We start from the raw sequence: 17,744 nt of genomic DNA, 5'->3' as shown, positions 1-17,744 counted from the left end.
CTAGGTCCAATTGCAGCCTATTCCTCCCTTCTAGCATGCCCACTTCCCCCCACATCTTAGTGTCATCTGCGAATTTGAACAGAGTGCTTTTTACCCCCTCGTCCAAGTTGCTGATGAAGATGTTGAACAGTGCAGGCCTGAGGACCGAGCCCTGTGGAACCCCACTGCCCACATCCCTCCAGGCTGAAAATGACCCATCCACCATCACTCTCTGGGTGTGGCCCTCCACCCAATTAGTGACCCATCTGACTGTGTACGTGTTGATGCCACAGTCTCCTAGTTTTTTAATGAGAATGGGATGAGAGACAGTGTCGAAGGCCTTCCTAAAGTCCAGAAAGACTATGTCCACCGCGACACCTGCATCCAACGATTTTGTGACCTGGTCATAGAAGGCCACCAGGTTGGTCTGACAGGACCTACCTCTAATGAACCTGTGTCGGTTGCCCCTAAGCATAATCCCCCCTGCTGGCCTCTTGCAGACATGCGCCAGGACAATTCTCTCAAAAAGCTTACCCAGGATCAAGGTAAGACTAACAGGCCTATAGTTTCCTGGGTCCTCCTTCCTCCCTTTTTTGAAAATGGGAACCACATTGGCCCTTTTCTAGTCCTCTGGCACATTGCCAGAGCACCATGAGTGCTTGTAAAGCTGTGCCAGGGGTCCCACAATGACCTCTGCTAATTCCCTCAGTGCTCTGGGGTGGAGATCATCAGGACCTGATGATTTAAATATGTCCAGTCCCTCCAGAATTTCCCTGACTAGGTCCTCTCTGACCCTAGGCCTGGGTGCGCCACCCCTGGGGCCTAAGGGGGTCCCAGTGGGGGGAGGACCCAGTCCCTGCTCAGAAAAATGGAGGAAAAGAAATTGTTAAATAGGTTAGCTTTGCTGTCTGCTGCAATGACCAGATATCCTAGCATGTCCTGCAGAGGCCCCACATTACCCGGTACCTTCTTTTTACCCCCTATGTATTTAAAAAAGGACTTCTTGTTGTCCTTGATCCAGGTAGCTAGTCCCAGTTCCATCCTGCCTTGACCTTCCTGACTGCCCCCCTACAGCCCCAAGCAACCGAGGTGTAGTCCTCCCTGGTGATGGCCCCTCCCTTCCATTGGGTGTACACCTCCTTTTTAGCTAGGAGATGTTCTTGTATGCTTTTGGTGAGCCATGGGGGCTTTTGCGTCCTCTTGCCCCCTTTGATCCATGTTGGGATTACCTCCCTTTGGTCTTGGAGGATTGTTTCCTTAAGGAACAACCACTCTTCTTGGACACCCGACTTCCCTCCCCTCTGGGACCTCAGTGTCTCCCCAACTATTCTCCTTACCTCATTGAAATCTGCCCTCCTGAAGCCCAGAGCTGCTGCCTCGCTGCAGGCCTTTGCCACCTTGTGCTGGATGGCGAATTCCAGCAGGCGATGATTGCTGTCACCCAGGTGGTCAAGCACCTGCAGACCCCTCACCAGGTTGTCGCCCGTGGCCAGGTTCAGATCCAACAAGGCATCTCCCCTGGTGCCCCAAGCACCTAACCATTTTCATTGCTCTCCTCTGGACTCTCTCCAATTTTTCTACATCTTTTGTGTAGTGGGGGAGCCCAAAACTGGACACAATACTCCAGACATGGCCTCACCAGTGCTGAATAGAGGAGAAGAATCACTTCCCCCAATCTGCTGGCAATGTTCCTATCAATGCAGCCCAGCATGCTATTAGCCTTCATGGTAACATGGGCACACTGGGCACATAAGGGCAAACAACACAGGAGGCTGCAAGTGACCTGAGGCTCTGCTACCTCCTCTCCCTTTCCCTCAGTAAAAAAAGGGAGGGGAGAGTCAATTGCTCCAGAGTGCAAAGGTAAGTTGGAGAGGGGAGGAAGAGCAGCTTCAGATCCCCAAAACCTCCATCTCTCAGTTAAGCAGGCTGGCAGTGGGGACAGCTTTGGCTCCAACTCTGGCTCCAGCTCTAGTAGTAATGAGGCTAAACAAGAGGCTTGCAGAGACTGGGTTCCCAGCAGAGGTTGTGCAGGGGATGACCCAGTCGAGATCTGGCAATGTCCTGGGACCCAGAGCAGGACTAAATGGCCAGACAGGTCTCCCTCCCTGTTCCTGTGAATAAGTAACAAAAAGTAAAATGTTTCAGAGTAGCACTCATTTAAAGAGATGCTATTTGGCAGTACTTCAGCTGCTTTTGGAACATTGAAAGGGCACATAAGCTGGCCACCAATCAGGTGGCCACTTTAAACATGTCAGTTGTTACTGACTTACAGGGTGCAGACAGAAGTTAGTCACAAGCCTGCTTCCATGTCTCCCTGTTGCCCTAGAGAAAAAGTGAACAGTTTCAAGGTCTATACTGGTATATATATGCTAGGGACACACTGGAAGGATGGAGTCTGCTCTTCACCTATATCATACTATAAAGTAAGTGTTACCTGCATGTCCCCACTACTTACTTGTACCTGACTCCAAGATGAGCCATGATCTAACACCACTTCTGAAGATTCTTTTAAATGCCAGTGATAACCAAAATATATTTCTAGTTTTTTTAACCCACTTCTTCCTACCTTTACTTTTTCTGAACTTGGAGCCATGCCTCAAATGGAGGTGTTAAATTTTACTTTCCAGTGATTCTTTTAGTCAGTTCAGTGGTGCTCATTGCTTCTGCCAAGTCTCTCTGTACTAAAAAAAAATCAAACAAGAGGCCCTGAAATACAGGTGAGAAGTACAACAGAATGAAGCTCTAGCTCTAAAAGAAAAAAAAAATCACAAAAAGGTTTCAACATATATAATGACCTGAAACTAAGAACATAATTAAGCTCTTTTTAGAGTCCAGTTTAAACAAACAAAATCTAAGAAATCCAATAACCTGCTGCCCAGGAAAATAGAGTAAAGCACACAAGAGAACAATAATCAAAACACTCCCCAAACTACTACTTGGTAAGTATTAACAAAACTAATATTTTTTTCCTTGAGCAACAAAATAATTCCTCATTTTTATAAAAGGAAACACGCAGGCTTCTTTGTTTCTCAAAAAGGTTAAATTTAAAAGCAAACATAAAAAGCCATAGCACATTTCAGGCAGTGCATTATATAAAGTACAAAAACACTTCTTGAGTACTGGAAGCATTCAAGCTTCAGTCTCATGCTTGTACAACGGCCCCATCATGTGTTAATGATTACATATATTCATTCACTACCAAAAATAGTTTCCTTGAGAATTATGCACAAAGAACATTTGTCCATGGTAAGTTTCAAGTCTGGCTATTCTGCTTAGGTTACAGTTTCTGATTCTACAATAGTAAAAGAAATGAAAGGATAAAAATCTATTGTGCACTGGCAGTTTACCTTCTTGTCAGAATATTTTAGCCATTTATTTCCCTTTTCATTTTTCACAGAGGTCAGAAAATTAGCAGCACTAAAAGTTGATATTTGCACTTTATCCACAGAGAAGGTTAATGTAATAGGTAGGTCACAACCAAACCCTAGCTAGTTAGCTTTTTGATCCACTCAAGCAATTTAATGTGGGCTGTTTGTGATTATTTCCTTTACATATGGAAATGCAGAAAAATCCAAAAAAGTTGTGAGTTTGAATAATTATACCATGATAGCCTGATTGTCAAACTAGGTGTCTGGGAAACATGGAACAAAGTACAGCTTTAAAATAGTTTGTTGCATTATAACAGCAAAATAAGAATGCCCATTTTTCCAATTAGACATTGTCAAGTTAAGGCCTATATTAACCAAGATGTACATATATTTTGAACACACAGCTAAGCACATGGAAACCTTTAGACAATTTCTCATGCTGCTTTGAAGCCCCTTTTCTTGGATGTGATGAAAAATTGCTCCATTCCTGCTTGGAATCCAAAGGAGAACAGGAAGGAACGTCTGAGCTCCATAGAGATTCATTTTTATTTACTTACAGGACGTGGCGGATTTGAAAACTGGCTTCATTTTTCAGTATCCTTAAAGGACCTAACTTTTTTTGGCAGGGAGCTTGGTTGGAACTTCAAGTTCAGCCAAAATAGACAATAAAACAGTTAAGAGGCATAATGCCAAAAATGCAATGGCAGCAGCATCCAGAGTCTAATTTCCCCCTCCCCCAAAAATGATTTACACAGGAAGATGTAAAAAGCAGAAAATTTCTCTTTGTCCTAGAATGAACTCTTCATATTTTAAAACAGCTTTTGAACATATCAGACCAACTGAAAGCAAGTTAAAAGAGTGAAACTGCTCCATTTTAGCTGACAGACCTTTTTTTTAATCCACATGTTTTATCATTATGTTCTTTTGCATTTCATACTGTTCTTCTTCTTGGGATTAAAAAAAACCCCATCTTGTATGTGCTAACAACATGTGGAATCTCTCACGCAACACAATATGAAATTTGGGTTTAGTAACTTTTAAAAAAAACAAAAAACTTTTTCACAATGCCCAGCCTTAAATCATTCTCCTTGTTGGCAACAAGCCTATGCTAGTCAGGAAGCCAAAAATATCTCAGTAACAGAAAGCTTAACACTCTCATTTTGTTGTTAAAAAGGCTTTCTCTACAACTTTGCTTTTTCAGAAAGTCAATACTAAACTATGAACAATACCATAAAAGTAAGGGGCAATGACTTAAAAAAAAAGGACCTCTTTATGAGGATACACACAATTTTTTCATATATCTGTAACAGAAAGCCAGGCAGGATGGGGTTGGGAAGCTGAAGCGAGATTTACAGTGAAAGAGGGAGAGACAGAGAGCAGTTTTAGAGATGCCATTGTCTTCCTTATTCCACATGCAATTTGAACCTGCATAATTAGTGGAAAAGGAAAGTGCAAAAAGACTAGATAAGACTTTCAAATTAATAAATACCTGAATGGAAGAACAGCACCTCCAGAATCCTAACTGCGATACAAAAAATGGCAGAATGTAGGCTGGCTAATTAATTAATTCAATGAACTGTTCCTTTCATGAGTAAGGAAATAGGATAAATACAGGCATTACAGTTAGGGTAAGATTACACATTAATCATCAGGTGCTAATTCTAAGGAATGTCAGTCTCTGTTAAGGTTAACTGGTGCTAGTGATCAGTCACATGTTCAGGATTAATACCTTCTCTAATGTGCATTGCTCAGACTTGTTGCTAGAGGGCTGGTAAGTGGGGCTATGTCTAAGGAATGCAAGTCTGCTTCATGCCTACTCTGCTTACCAGCTCTCTAGCCACAGTCCAGGCCAAGGAGGCGTGGAGGAAGGACCAACCCTCCCCTTTCCCCATTGTCATTTGGATCACTCCCTCTGGCCCCCAAATCACCCTGCTGTTCCCCATCAGCCACCTTCCATCCCTGGATCTCCTTTTCAACCCCAATTTCCCCTTCACCCCAGATCACTTCCCTGCCACCCCGGACAATCTGAGAGCATAGGTGGCAGCAGCAGTGGCAGGGGGAAGGGATAGTTTCCCTCCCTGTCTGCTGCCAGAGTCTCTGCAGTCCATGCTGCCCCTGCACACCTGAGTCCAGGCCCTGCAGCTGCCTGGCAGCTCCTTGCCCACCTCTCCCTCCCTCCTGCTTTTCCAGCTACAGGACCTGGCAGGGACTGGATCTGGGCACTTAGGAGCAGTGAGGTCTGCAGGGACCCCAAGAACAGGCAGGGAGAACAAGGACAGGAAACCCCCTACAGCACCTCCACCACTCTAGGGGTGGCAGGGCAGTAAGCCAGGGGTGGAGGGGCATAATTTGGGGGTAAAGGAGGTGATTTGTGGGGGGAGGGAAATATGAGGGGCAGAGGAGGCAGTAGCTCCCCACCCACTTACTACCCTCTTCCCCTTTCCAATCCTGCCTGCCTTCATCCCTTCCCCATGATCCTTCTCCCCCTGGCTGCTCTACCTCTTCCACCCCTTCTCCCTCCCTACACATATGTTCCAGGGCTGTAGAGTCCTAGGTGATAGCTAATCCACTTGAGAGCAGTTCCTCTTAGGATACTGGAGGACTGCAAAGTGGTGGTTTTATCTCAGGTGAACACCCAGAAGTTAACTCAACTCAAGCTAGATAGTCTAGTTCAAAGATAATCCTGGCTTAAAGTGTCATAATTTTAAACTGCCTAAAAGGCAATAGTCAAGCAATAGTGGGCATGTCTACACATGTATTTACGTGTGCCTAAACTTAATGCACCTTTGCTTAAGGTGCATTAAAGTGATTTAGGCACATGTCTACACGTGGATATGCTAATGTGCATTAAGTCACACTAAATTTAGGTGCAAATAGCTAAATCATATTAGCCTACATGCAGATGCACTAATGCACATTAATACAGTTTGCATTAATTGATGCACACTGCATTAATGTGCATTAAACATCTACACATGAACTAATGTGACTTAGCCAGTCACACCTAACTTTGATACTTGCTTTGCGCAGGTATCAAATTTAGGTGGAATTAGCCTAAAATCACTAGTTTTAAGGTGCATTAAGGGCATGCACGTGTGGACATGTGCCTTTTACATGCCTTAAAAATGGCAATTTTAAGCTAATCACACTTAAAAGAGATACGTGTAGATATGCCCAGTGAGCCTTAATGTGTGCTCATTCAAGTTTTAAGTGCTTTTAACATGATCTAATGTCATGTGTAATCTCACCCTTAGATAGACATAAACTTGATTAGGCCTATCTAAATCATGGGTGAGCAAAATATGGGCTGCGGGCTGGATTTGGCCCAACAGGCCATTTTATCCAGCCTGCAGGGCCCCTAAAAAATTTGGAAAATTAATATTTATCTTCCCCTGGCTGGAATCAGGTACAGTAGGACCCAAAGGAAACCATGGCAGGACCCTGCAACAGAAAGGCCTGCCTGGTCCCGCCCCCCCTCCCCTCCCCTGCCCCAGTCTGAAGCCCCTGTCTAGCAGTGACTTCTGGCCTGGTTCCTTGGGGCTGTTTGTGCCTCCCTACACTGGAGTGGGAAATTCAGATAAGAAAAAGGGAGGGGGGGAGGTAGGGGAGGTAGGGGAAGACCAGTCGTTGGGGCCAGGCTGGCTTCTGCTGAATCCTGCCATTGTGGCCATGCAGCTGAGAGCCAGGTGGTACAGAGCGGCCGGCGGTGGGCAGGAAAATGGGGAACATGGTGTTGGGTGGCAGGGGGAGTGAAAACAAGTGAGTGGGCGTGCAGGAGCGTGGGGCCTGCACTGGTGTCCCAGGACCAGTGTCAGTGGGGCCCAGAGTAGGATGGCAGGAGCTCAGGGTGCAGGCTGGCAGGGGTCTATGAAGATGTGCCGGGCTCCACCAGTAGGGAGAGAGGGGATCTGGCCCGGCTCCATAGAGCCCCTGCCAGCTGGGACCCTGCAGTCCTGCTGCCCCACTGTGGGCCTTGCCGGTGCTGGCCTCAGAGCACTGGAGCAGGCCCCATGCTCCAATCCAACTGTCACTGGCTCCCACATACCCACTCACTTCCATGTCCCTCCACCCCAGCCGTGCAGTACAGGCAGGGACCAATGCACACAGCCCCGACCCCGCACGCCCTACACTCGCGGATCTGGGCTGTGCAGTGGTGGTGCAGGACAAACTGTTGCTCTGCATGGGGGGAAAGTGGTGCCTCCCTGTGTCTGGTGCTACCTGCGGCAGCTGCTTGGAGTCTGCACGCGCCTGCCCTGCATCTCCACTGCATCACCACTGCCTCTGGGCTGCCCTGTGGGGCAGTGGTGAAAGTGCAGAGCAGACACAGGCAGCCCTATGTGGGCTCTGAGTGGCTGCACAAGGAAGCACCAGTAGTGGGAGGATGATGGGCCACTTTTCTCCTGTGCTGAGCAACAGTTTGTCTCGTGCTGCTGCTGCTGAGCCCGGGCCCCACACCGGCTCCAGGCTTGCCCATTGGGGCTGAGCAGCAGCAGCAGCTGGGCAGGTACTTCTGCTTGGTGTGGGGAAAACGGCCCTTCCCCCTTGGTGCTGCCAGGCAGTTTTTGCAGCAGCTGCTTGGAGCCCGTGCCACCTGGAGGTGGCTGCCTTCGCTGCCACCTGTGAGCTGCCCTGTGGCTGCTCCACATTGTTGCTGCTGCCACACTGGGCAGCCCAAAGGCGGCAGTGAAGGAGCTGCATCACAGTCTACCATGGCATGGGCTCCAGGCAGCCACAGCAAAAACTGCCTGGCAGCGGCAAGGGGGAGTGCTTTCTGCATGTCGAACAGCAGCTTTAGCCCAGTTTCTGCTGCTGCTGCTCAGCCCTGATGGATGAGCCCGGAGCCAGCACAGGGCATGCAGGGTTGTGGCTGCATGTGCTGGTCCCTACCACTACTGCTGCATGTGGCTGGGCAGTGTAGAGAAGGCGCAGGGCACACTGGGGCTGCATGCTGTTGGCAGTGGTGGGCAGGCGCTGCAGAGCACGTGGGCTCTGGACTGTTGCAGGGTGGGGGTGGGTACATGCAAGGAGCTCCCATGCACACCCGACATACCTTCAAACCCTTCCCACAAACCCCACAGCCACACCCTCCCGTACACACAATCACACACCCCACAAATACCATACCCACACACACACACATATCCATACATCTCCACCAACCCCACACCCTCCCACCCATACCCCCAACACCTCTGTACACCCCACACACTATACAAGAGTAAGATTGCATTTTGAGCTATTATGCAATACATATACAGCACAAACACACACAAATCAGGACAAAAATATATTTTAAAATTGAATTAAATATATTATTATGGGTGTTTGATTTTTAATATATAATTTGGTTTTTCTTCCTCTTCGAAGATGGCAAACTCTCTTCTTTGAAAGGTACTTTCAGGGGCAAAGGGAGGGACTTCTGGTGGCAAAGGTTAGAGGTTAGGGGTAGGACTTCTAGTCCCAAGGTGATGACAAGGAAGTGGGGAGACCTGTCTAGGGGCAGGGCTACCCATGCGGCCCACAACAGCTTGCCAAAATTCAATAAGTAGCCCTCTGCCTGAAATAATTGCCCATCCCTGATCTAAATGCCCATCTGTGCAGGTGTTCAGAGGTGTTAAATTAATTAAATCTAAATTAGTTCACTTGAGTAGGTGCACTAATTTAAATCAATACTGTATTAATCTGATCTAAGAAAGGGTTAACCTGATACCCAGAACATTTGTATGTCTTTGCAATGCAGCCCTGGGGAAATCCCAGCTGCTTGTCTCAGCTCCAGGGCTGTGCTTATCCCACCCTCCCCAACCCTGACTGAGCTATTAAGGCCCCCCAATCCCTCCTCCCCTGCGGATCTCCTCCCCTTCTCCCCATGATCCTGCCTGCACCTCCCTGAACCCCAACCTACTTACAGGTTCCCGGTGTGGCTCCTGGAAGTGGCAAATGCATGTACATGCAGCTCCCCAGAGCGGTGAATTGCTGCACATGTCCACTCTCTCAGTATAGGTGTAGGTAGTTTAGCGTAAACCACCTAAACCTACACTGGGTATGGTGAATGCTTGTTTGCATCCATAAAGTGCAACTAAGGGATTGACATTAAAAAGATTAAAGAGTATGCCATTCCAAGGAATAGACTACACGGATGAGCATGCTTTTAGTTAAAAGGCACAGAGACCCAAAGAAAGAACAAAAGCATTTGTCAATCCAAGCAGTACAAAGAAATTGTCTGGTTTTTGAGAATACAAATAAGGAACTTTTGGAGAATTTTGCCTGAATTTAGTCTGGAACAGGTTTGGTGCAGCTAACATAGAATTATATGTACAAACATGCAATTCAGTAAGAGTAGTCAAATCATAATGCAAATAAGTAAAACAAAATTCAAGGGGGAAAAAAAAATAAAAAGAGAGGAAGCATCATAAAATTGCCATATGAGGTCAGAATTCAAGGAGTTAGAATGTGGCAGCTATGACGAGTGAAAACACAAGACAAATGACTTATGGCCAGCCAGTAAAAGCATGTGCTGGCAATATGAAGGAAAAGGAGAAATATTAAGAGTCAAACCAAAGAAATAGGGGAAATAGCCCATTGGACAAAATTTTGGAGCTAATTCAAACCCAATCTGCTATTTAGTATTTCAGTTTTACATGAATTCCTTAAAACAGCCCAAGCAAGTCTAGAATTTAGCTCAGGTAAACACCAGTGAGGATCTAAATAAGCCATTGCCAGCACTCAGCAATTCTTACATTTTTCCTGTGTTTCCAATTTTTCAGCTGTTTCAGATGATGCCTTCCAGTTATATCCCCATGGAGTGCTGCTGTAGTTACACAGACACAACTGGAAGTCCATAGCAAAATATTCTAGGTGGCTTTCAGGTACTGATGTAGGTGAGATAAAATAGATGGAAAGATTGTATATTGAATGCACAGTGCAACATGGTCTTCATCATTTCAATCTTGTGACAAACATAAAACCACTAGGATTGATAATAAATAGTAAAAACCTAGCATGTCTTGTATGCCAGATATTGTTTGTGCACATCATGAAATATTCAACAGGAAAACCCAAAGGTGGTTGACTTTTTTTCAAGGAAGGTACTGGTGATAATCAGATTCTCCAGATGCTCTGGCTGATGAAACAGCACATCTGGGTGCCAATTGGAATTATCTCCTCTCTTCACTACACAAATTGTAACCAATGAACACAGCTACAAACTATATACAAGTTACTAAAATATGGTTGAAGCAGTTACTTTACAGGAGCCAGGGCCATTGGCCTTGCAGAATGATATAATAGAACTAAGGAACACCCACTGAAAGTAGCATGGAAGGTTTTAAGTTTAGCAAAAGAAAGTACTTGTTTACATGGCACAGTTAACATGTGGAACTCATTGTCACAAGGGGTTATACAGGCAGATAGCCTGGCTCGGTTCTAAAAAGGGACCTGAGAAAATCATGGATGACAGATCCATTGATAGCTATTAAATAAAAAACCCAGGGGTGTATCTTCTGGCATCTCTAAAGCAAGACAGTGGATACCAAGAACTCCTACCACGGTGGGAGACAGGCCTAGTTGCTGCCCAGGAAATTGTAAGCCTCCCTTATAAAAGTGAGGCTGCTAAAAGTGCAGTAACAGGATTCTTAGGATAACAAAAGAGAAAACGGGTACTAGAGTGAATGTAAAGGCTAATAATGAGTGTTTTGAGGTGTGGGGAAGGGACATTAAGCAGAGAACACCAGCCAGCACCAGCTTCCCCTTGAATGTATCCAAGGAGCCTGTGGACTCTGTGCCGTGAAACTCTGCCTGGAGATGTGCACAGAAGAGCGACAAGAAAAGAGCCCCAGTCACCCTGGTTCTCCCTAAGTCAAGGCCTCCTTCCTGGTCTGGTGGATGGCATGAAGGGAGCGGATTATGGGGTCCTGGGACTTGGTGGGGCCATGTATGGAGATTGTTTAAAATAAAAGATGTGGAGAGAAATGCAGCCACAAGTTCAGAAGGAGGTCCTTGAAGAGATGGTGGAGGGGCTGCAGCTTAGCATACTCAAGGTAGGTGTGTGCCAGGGTCTCCCTCTGTCGACAGAAGGGGCAGGAGTTGGGGGAATCAATGAATTGTGCCAGATACAGTCCTTGTGCAGATGGCTGCATAGGAGCTGTCAGCCTACAGGCTGGACCCTCCCCCTCCCCCTCCCCAAAGGTACCCCACCACTTGGTGTCTGGGCAGGATGGAAGGACAGGATAGTGAATGATGTGGACCACAGATGTGTAGAGCTGGCAGTGATAGACTTTTCAGAAGCGGACGAGTTGTATATCCCCCAACCTGCAGAGGTGATGTGCTGTGGAGTGGAGTGCCATGGAGTCTGTTAACACAGGGGCCTCACAACAAGTTTCACAGGCCTTGGGGATATGGGCAGTTAGAGACTGCCCTTGAGAAGGACCTCTTGGATATAGACAAGGTAAGTGGGTAGCAGGATGGCCTTGATCTCCTGAAATAAGCAACAGGACACATGCAGCATGGCCAGTACAGAGGGATCTGCCCACCCCTGCTTGGCAAAGTCTAGGAGGTCACTGATATAGGTGATGGCCAGGATGATCCTTCAGTACACCCAGGGCATTTCTGTCACTGGTACCACCAGCTACACTCATTTCAGCAGAGGCTTGGCTAGGAGGTTTGCATCTTAGGCCCCTGTATTGTGATCTGGAGGAAATAAATCTCCAGACCCCAAAGAGGTCAGTTAAAACTCTGGCAGTTTTCCAAAGCCTCGTATGGGGAGAACACTCAGGTAGAAGTGCTGTTGATCATAGTGGAACCCTCTGAGACAATGTTGCGTCTGATCAGGCACCATGCCACCTGACTGCTGGCACTGTAAACAAGTCTCTGCTGGGCCTGAAGACAGAAGGCATAACCTTTGAGTGCAGACCAGCCCATGCCTCCCTGCATGCAGGGGGAGGCCCACGACACCTTCAAAGACCCACTGTCTTCCTGACAGACCTCCAGTGCCCATCTCTGGAGACTGGCCAGGACATCTGTAAGCACAGGCAGAGTGTTGAATTGCTGCCAGAGCATGGACAAGACAAGCTCGTTGATGACCACCACCCTCTTGCAGAGGGAGAGACACTGGAAGAGCCCTGTCCATGCCAGTCAGATACTTTAGCTTCTAGTTGGTCCCAGTTCTCTGATGGGAAGGAATGGTTGAGGGACAGGTAGATCCCCAGATAGAATAGTGATCCTGTGCTCCACTAGATGACTCACAGTGCACGTAGAAGCAAGCCAACCTGCTACCTATCATTCATTGTTAGGCCAGAGCTCTTGACCTAGTTGATGCAGGCAGAGGAGGCTGATGAGTAGATACATTAGCAAGCCTTCACCTGTAACAGGTTGCTGGTTCCTGGATGTTGAAGAGCATGTCAGTAGTGTATATCAAGATTACCACTCTCATAGGTGGCTGCACAAGCACCAACCCCATCATCAGCTTCGGTAGGAAAGATACTAAGCATTTGGCAGTGATTGCATAGATCTGGCCCAACAATGAGCAGCCTTGATGCACTTTCTGCCCAAAGGGGATAGGCTCTGCCAGCATCCAGTTAACTTTACAGCAGTTGGAGAAACTGTATGAAGTAGGACCAAAGCTGAAGGCTCTCAGGGTGCATGTGAGGTACCCATAATCCATTCAAACACTGTCTTCTGGTTAAAGGGGCAAATAACAAAACAGCCTGAGAGTGAACTTGAGCAGGTCTCAGACCAGGTACATATTGTCGAAGATGATGCACCTTGGAACTGTGTATGTCTGGTTGGGACCTCTACATCCACCAGCATGGACTTTGACTGCAACAAGATGGCTTTGGCTATGACCTTGTGGTCTATGCAGAAAAGAAGCTAGTTCCTCAGTTTACAGGGGTCCCCTCTTTTGGGGCAGCACAGTCCTCCTGAATAAAAAGGGAGCTCCTTGTCCCCTTTGTACTTGGCCCAGCACTGGGCTCTCCCCTCCATATAGGAGAGGAAGGGTGGCTAGCTGGGAGAGTTAGTTAAGGATGTCTCCTCAGACTGCACTGTGCATGACAATGTTGGGTCAGGGGGCTGTGGAAAGTGCTGATAGGACTGTTGTATATGTTGGGGATAAGGGGCAGGGAGAGGAGCTGGGGATTAAAGGGTTGATGACCAGCACCCTCTGCACAGAAAAAATGCAGACACACACAGGAGTGGGTTAAGGCTCAAAGCTGGCTTCCTCAGATGAATTACAAAAACTAGGACGTGGGGAAGGGGAGCACAGGACTTACCACAGAAGGGTAGACACAAAGATATTACAGCAGCAGATTGTGGTTAAGAGGCCTCGCTAGCATTGCTGGAGGGGACCCCTCAAACTGGAGCTGCAGTGAAGGGAAAGGAGGCTTCACCTACCAGCCAGGAAGGGAGGGCACTATGGGTCAAAGCCCAGCTGGGGAGCAGAAGCCAGCAGCTTAGAGATCTTGCTCCCAGGTCTAGCCAGCCAGGTTACAAAAAAGCCAAGAAATAGATCTGTGACCCTGGTAGACATGGTCCTGCTACCATAGTCTTATGGAAGTGACAGAGTAAAGCCACAAAGAGTCCTAACAAGAAAGAATCTTTGAATTCCAATAATCCAAGCTAACTAAAAACCAACCTCAAGGACAAAGGATAACCACATCTTGGCAGGTGGGGAAGCCAATCTTATCCATGGTCTATAATTTGTTGTCAAATATGAATCCTTATAATATAAATTAAGGAGGGGAGGATGTGGTATGTATACATTTTTGAATGTTTTTAACAGGAATCCAAACAAACAGAAAGGGCTTGGGTTATAGGAACAATGAAACATGCTTTAATTTTAGGGCCATTGCACAGTCCTTACTCTAATAAAGTGGCTGTTCAGAGTTAGAAGAAACTGAATTTTGTGTGGCTATTTAGCACTGTCACATTCTCCAACCCAAACACTGAAAATGATCGAAGTCCATTTCCATTGCTTTTTTATTTACCAAATCATATAAGCATGTTGCCAAAGTGACAGTAGAAGAGTAACTAGTCTAGTGGGCCTGTACCCAAGAAAGCAAGCTAGGACCAGAGCAATGGCAATCAAGCCAGTTGTCTGGACAGCAGGCAGAAAAAGAAGGCAGCCAAATTTAAATCAGCTGCCTTTACCCATTTGTAAAGTGAATGGTCTGATTGTAGCCATAGTGATACATATGTGTGATTGAAATTGGTTGCTTAATTATAATTTAAAAAGAGATCGACCTTGTCCCATTTCCATATTCATACTGGGATGCCCAGATTAAGAACTATATTCCCAAGACCCGGAGAGGCTGTTTCAAGTTTCTGGGTTCAGTAAGTTCCCCACACCTCCTACCTGTATAGACTCTCCAGGTGTCCCACCATTATAATTGTTTTCTATCTTCGATGGGGCTTTTCAGATACAGATACTTTTCCCATGATGGGGAGCAAGTTATATCACCCCCTCCCTGTGGACAACTTATAAAATAGTGAAGAATTTGTTGAATTTTTTTTAGTGAACATTATTTACTCAATGGTAAATGATGACCACTTCAATATTTATATATGTATTCATGTTGTACTCATACAGAATAAATTTAAGCTTCTTCTTATATGCACTTAGGTGTATATGCTTTGATGAGACTATGCATAGTAGTAAAGTATATGTATGAAGGCATGGAGCACTGGTTATTTAAAATGTTTATTATTAATAAAATATGTATTCGTGATATGACTATTGAACAATGTGTTTAGCTAAAATAGTCATACCAGCCCTACATAGTTTCTATACACTTTTCACCAAAAAACAAACTAATAAAAGGTAGAATTGGGAAGCAGACCCTTTCCCAGGATTGTATATTTCATTACATGCTTTTTTCTGGTAGAACATGGTACAGGCCATGAGACATCTTCTCTAGCCTTAATGGCATCATGGGGTTCTTCTATAGTATAGCCAAAATGAATACTGAAATATTATTTTCAATACATTTTAAACAATCACCACAAAATGAAATGTAACCACACTTTTCTTGTATTTGTTTCTTATCAACTATTCCAGTGAATGGGTTTACTCACATTAAGGTTCATAAAAGCAAGTTCTAAATAAATATAGAATATTCAGAATTAATAATCACAAATGTTCACAGTGGAAAACTGATGTGGCAGAAACTGTGATTTTATGAGCCCATTAAAAGTCATTTGCACATATTGAATATTATGCCAAGAGTTGTCTGCAGATTTTTTTCAGTGATTTAAAAAAATAAAGAATATGATTAAAATTACGTTTGCTTCATAGATAATCTACAAATAATAGCAAGTGAAATGCATTCAATAACTTGTTATGAATTAATTCTAATAAGCCTAGTCATATGCCATACACCTATTTTCATTGTTTTGGAATTACCATACAAAGGATGAATAGAAGAATTGTGTACTGTACCAAAAACATGGATATTTAGCACTGCTGTACGAATATTTGGCATAAAATTTTTTTTAATGGAGAGCTGTATTGACAAAAATATGAGCAATGACTTTATATAGAACCAATAAACTAGGGTAAAGTTAAGTTAAACTATGGGGCACAAAAGTGCACACATTAGTTGACCATTTGGGAATGAATAGGGCTAGTACAAGGTGGACAGGGCTCGTACCAGGTCCTCCACAATGAAGAAATTCTACATATGGGTTTGCCTGGGGTTTCTATTGCTCTTTGTACCAGCCCTGTCTAGGCCAGTATGGAAGACCGCATTATAGGAAACCAAAAAAAGCCAAATAAGGATCACATATTCACACTTACATGGATCCAATTACTCAGTATCCTGTGCAACAGGCACAGCAAAACTGCTGTAATTTTTCCATCCATTCTGCTGGAACAGCAGCTGGAGAGGACAGAAGAAATTTTGCACAAGCCACAAACATTAGCCCTCAGTTGAGGAATGCTAGATTTAACTTCATATCCCCAGTCCATTTACATTCAGTGCACACAGGCCATGTCTACATGTTTATTGCAATTGACTGTGGAGTGAAGCATCACCATCTACAGGTGTGATGGTATTAGGCCACAGTAAACTAATTAATACTGCCATCAGGGACAGTACTATCTTAGAGTGAAGTAGTTAATTGCAATTCAATGTACATGTATGCACTTTCAGCACTCTTGTGCCCCAACCAGCCCCTCTGCCACCCATAGCCCAAGGCAGAGCAAGGCAGGAGGGATCCTGGTGTAAACTGCTCTGCCATGGCTCAAATTGCTACTGTCCCCAGGTGCATGTGTAGACACTGCACCTAGAAGTAATTTACTGCTGCAGGGTTTATTGCTTCAAATTAATTGCACGTATAGACACATGCACAGATTCTAAAATCCTGACAGTGGATTTCTTTCTTTGTTCACTAGTTCAGGTGCATTATTGTGGAACAGTAAGTTAAATATAAAATAATGGAAAAAGAGGCAACGAATAAGGCGTAAGTTCTATTTCACTTTAAATTCATAAGAGGAAAATGCTTAAATTTTCAATATCCTATGGAAGTTGATTCCTAGTAGCCACAAATTTCACTGCCAGTGAAACAGCTGGAGAAAAGGTAAAGAAGAGAAAGTAAAGAAATTTAAATAACATAGTATAGGAAATTGATATGCATTTGGTTCCAGGGATACATGTTAAATGCATAGACACATGCTGGCAGAAGTCCAGTTCCTAACAGAACACAAGCCTCAAAAGATTTGAGTTCTGTTTCTAATTTCAAATCCATGAAGTTTAAGTAGATTTGAAATTAGGCAAAATATGTTCACCCATTCCTATTTATAACAGGAAAGAGACACCAGCTAGTTTCAGTTTGCGGTTGGGAAGAGATCAGGGGCCACCTCTACAAAGCAGCTGACTGTGCAGTTGTTTTTGTGCAAGTCATTTAGTACTTGCTTAGCTAAGTACTAAATGACTGCGCAGTAACCAGTATTACCGTGCAGTCCCATCACCACAGGGTTATTTTTAGACACTACTGCGCAGTAGCTTGTTACTACTGAGTAGGCCTGTGCAAAGTGGTTAGTATTTGCTTTGGATTTGGATTCAGCTGATTTTGGGGACAGTGATTCAGTTTGGTGATTCAAATCACTGTCCCAAATCGATTGAGCCAAATCTGATTAGGAAATTTGGCTGCTACCGAATCTCTGGCTCACACAGGCCCCATCCCCCGCCCACTGCCCCAGCAATATCTGCCCTGCCTGCCCCAGCTCCCAGCACTTTGAAAAAAAAAGCCCCAACTCACTGGCTGCTGCCTGGTGGGGGGGGTGATCCCTGCTGCCCCCCACTGCCCCACGCTGTGTGGAGGGCTCTGCATGAGCCTCCTGATCCCCCCTACTGTCCCAGCCCCCTCCATGTCTGCCTTGCCTGCCCCGACTCTGGCCCTTTAAGA

The sequence above is a fragment of the Gavialis gangeticus genome, unplaced genomic scaffold, assembly GCF_001723915.1.
Source record: "Gavialis gangeticus isolate Ggan-Ray unplaced genomic scaffold, GavGan_comp1, whole genome shotgun sequence".
Lineage (NCBI taxonomy): Eukaryota > Metazoa > Chordata > Crocodylia > Gavialidae > Gavialis > Gavialis gangeticus.
Note: the sequence above shows the minus strand (reverse complement) of the source record.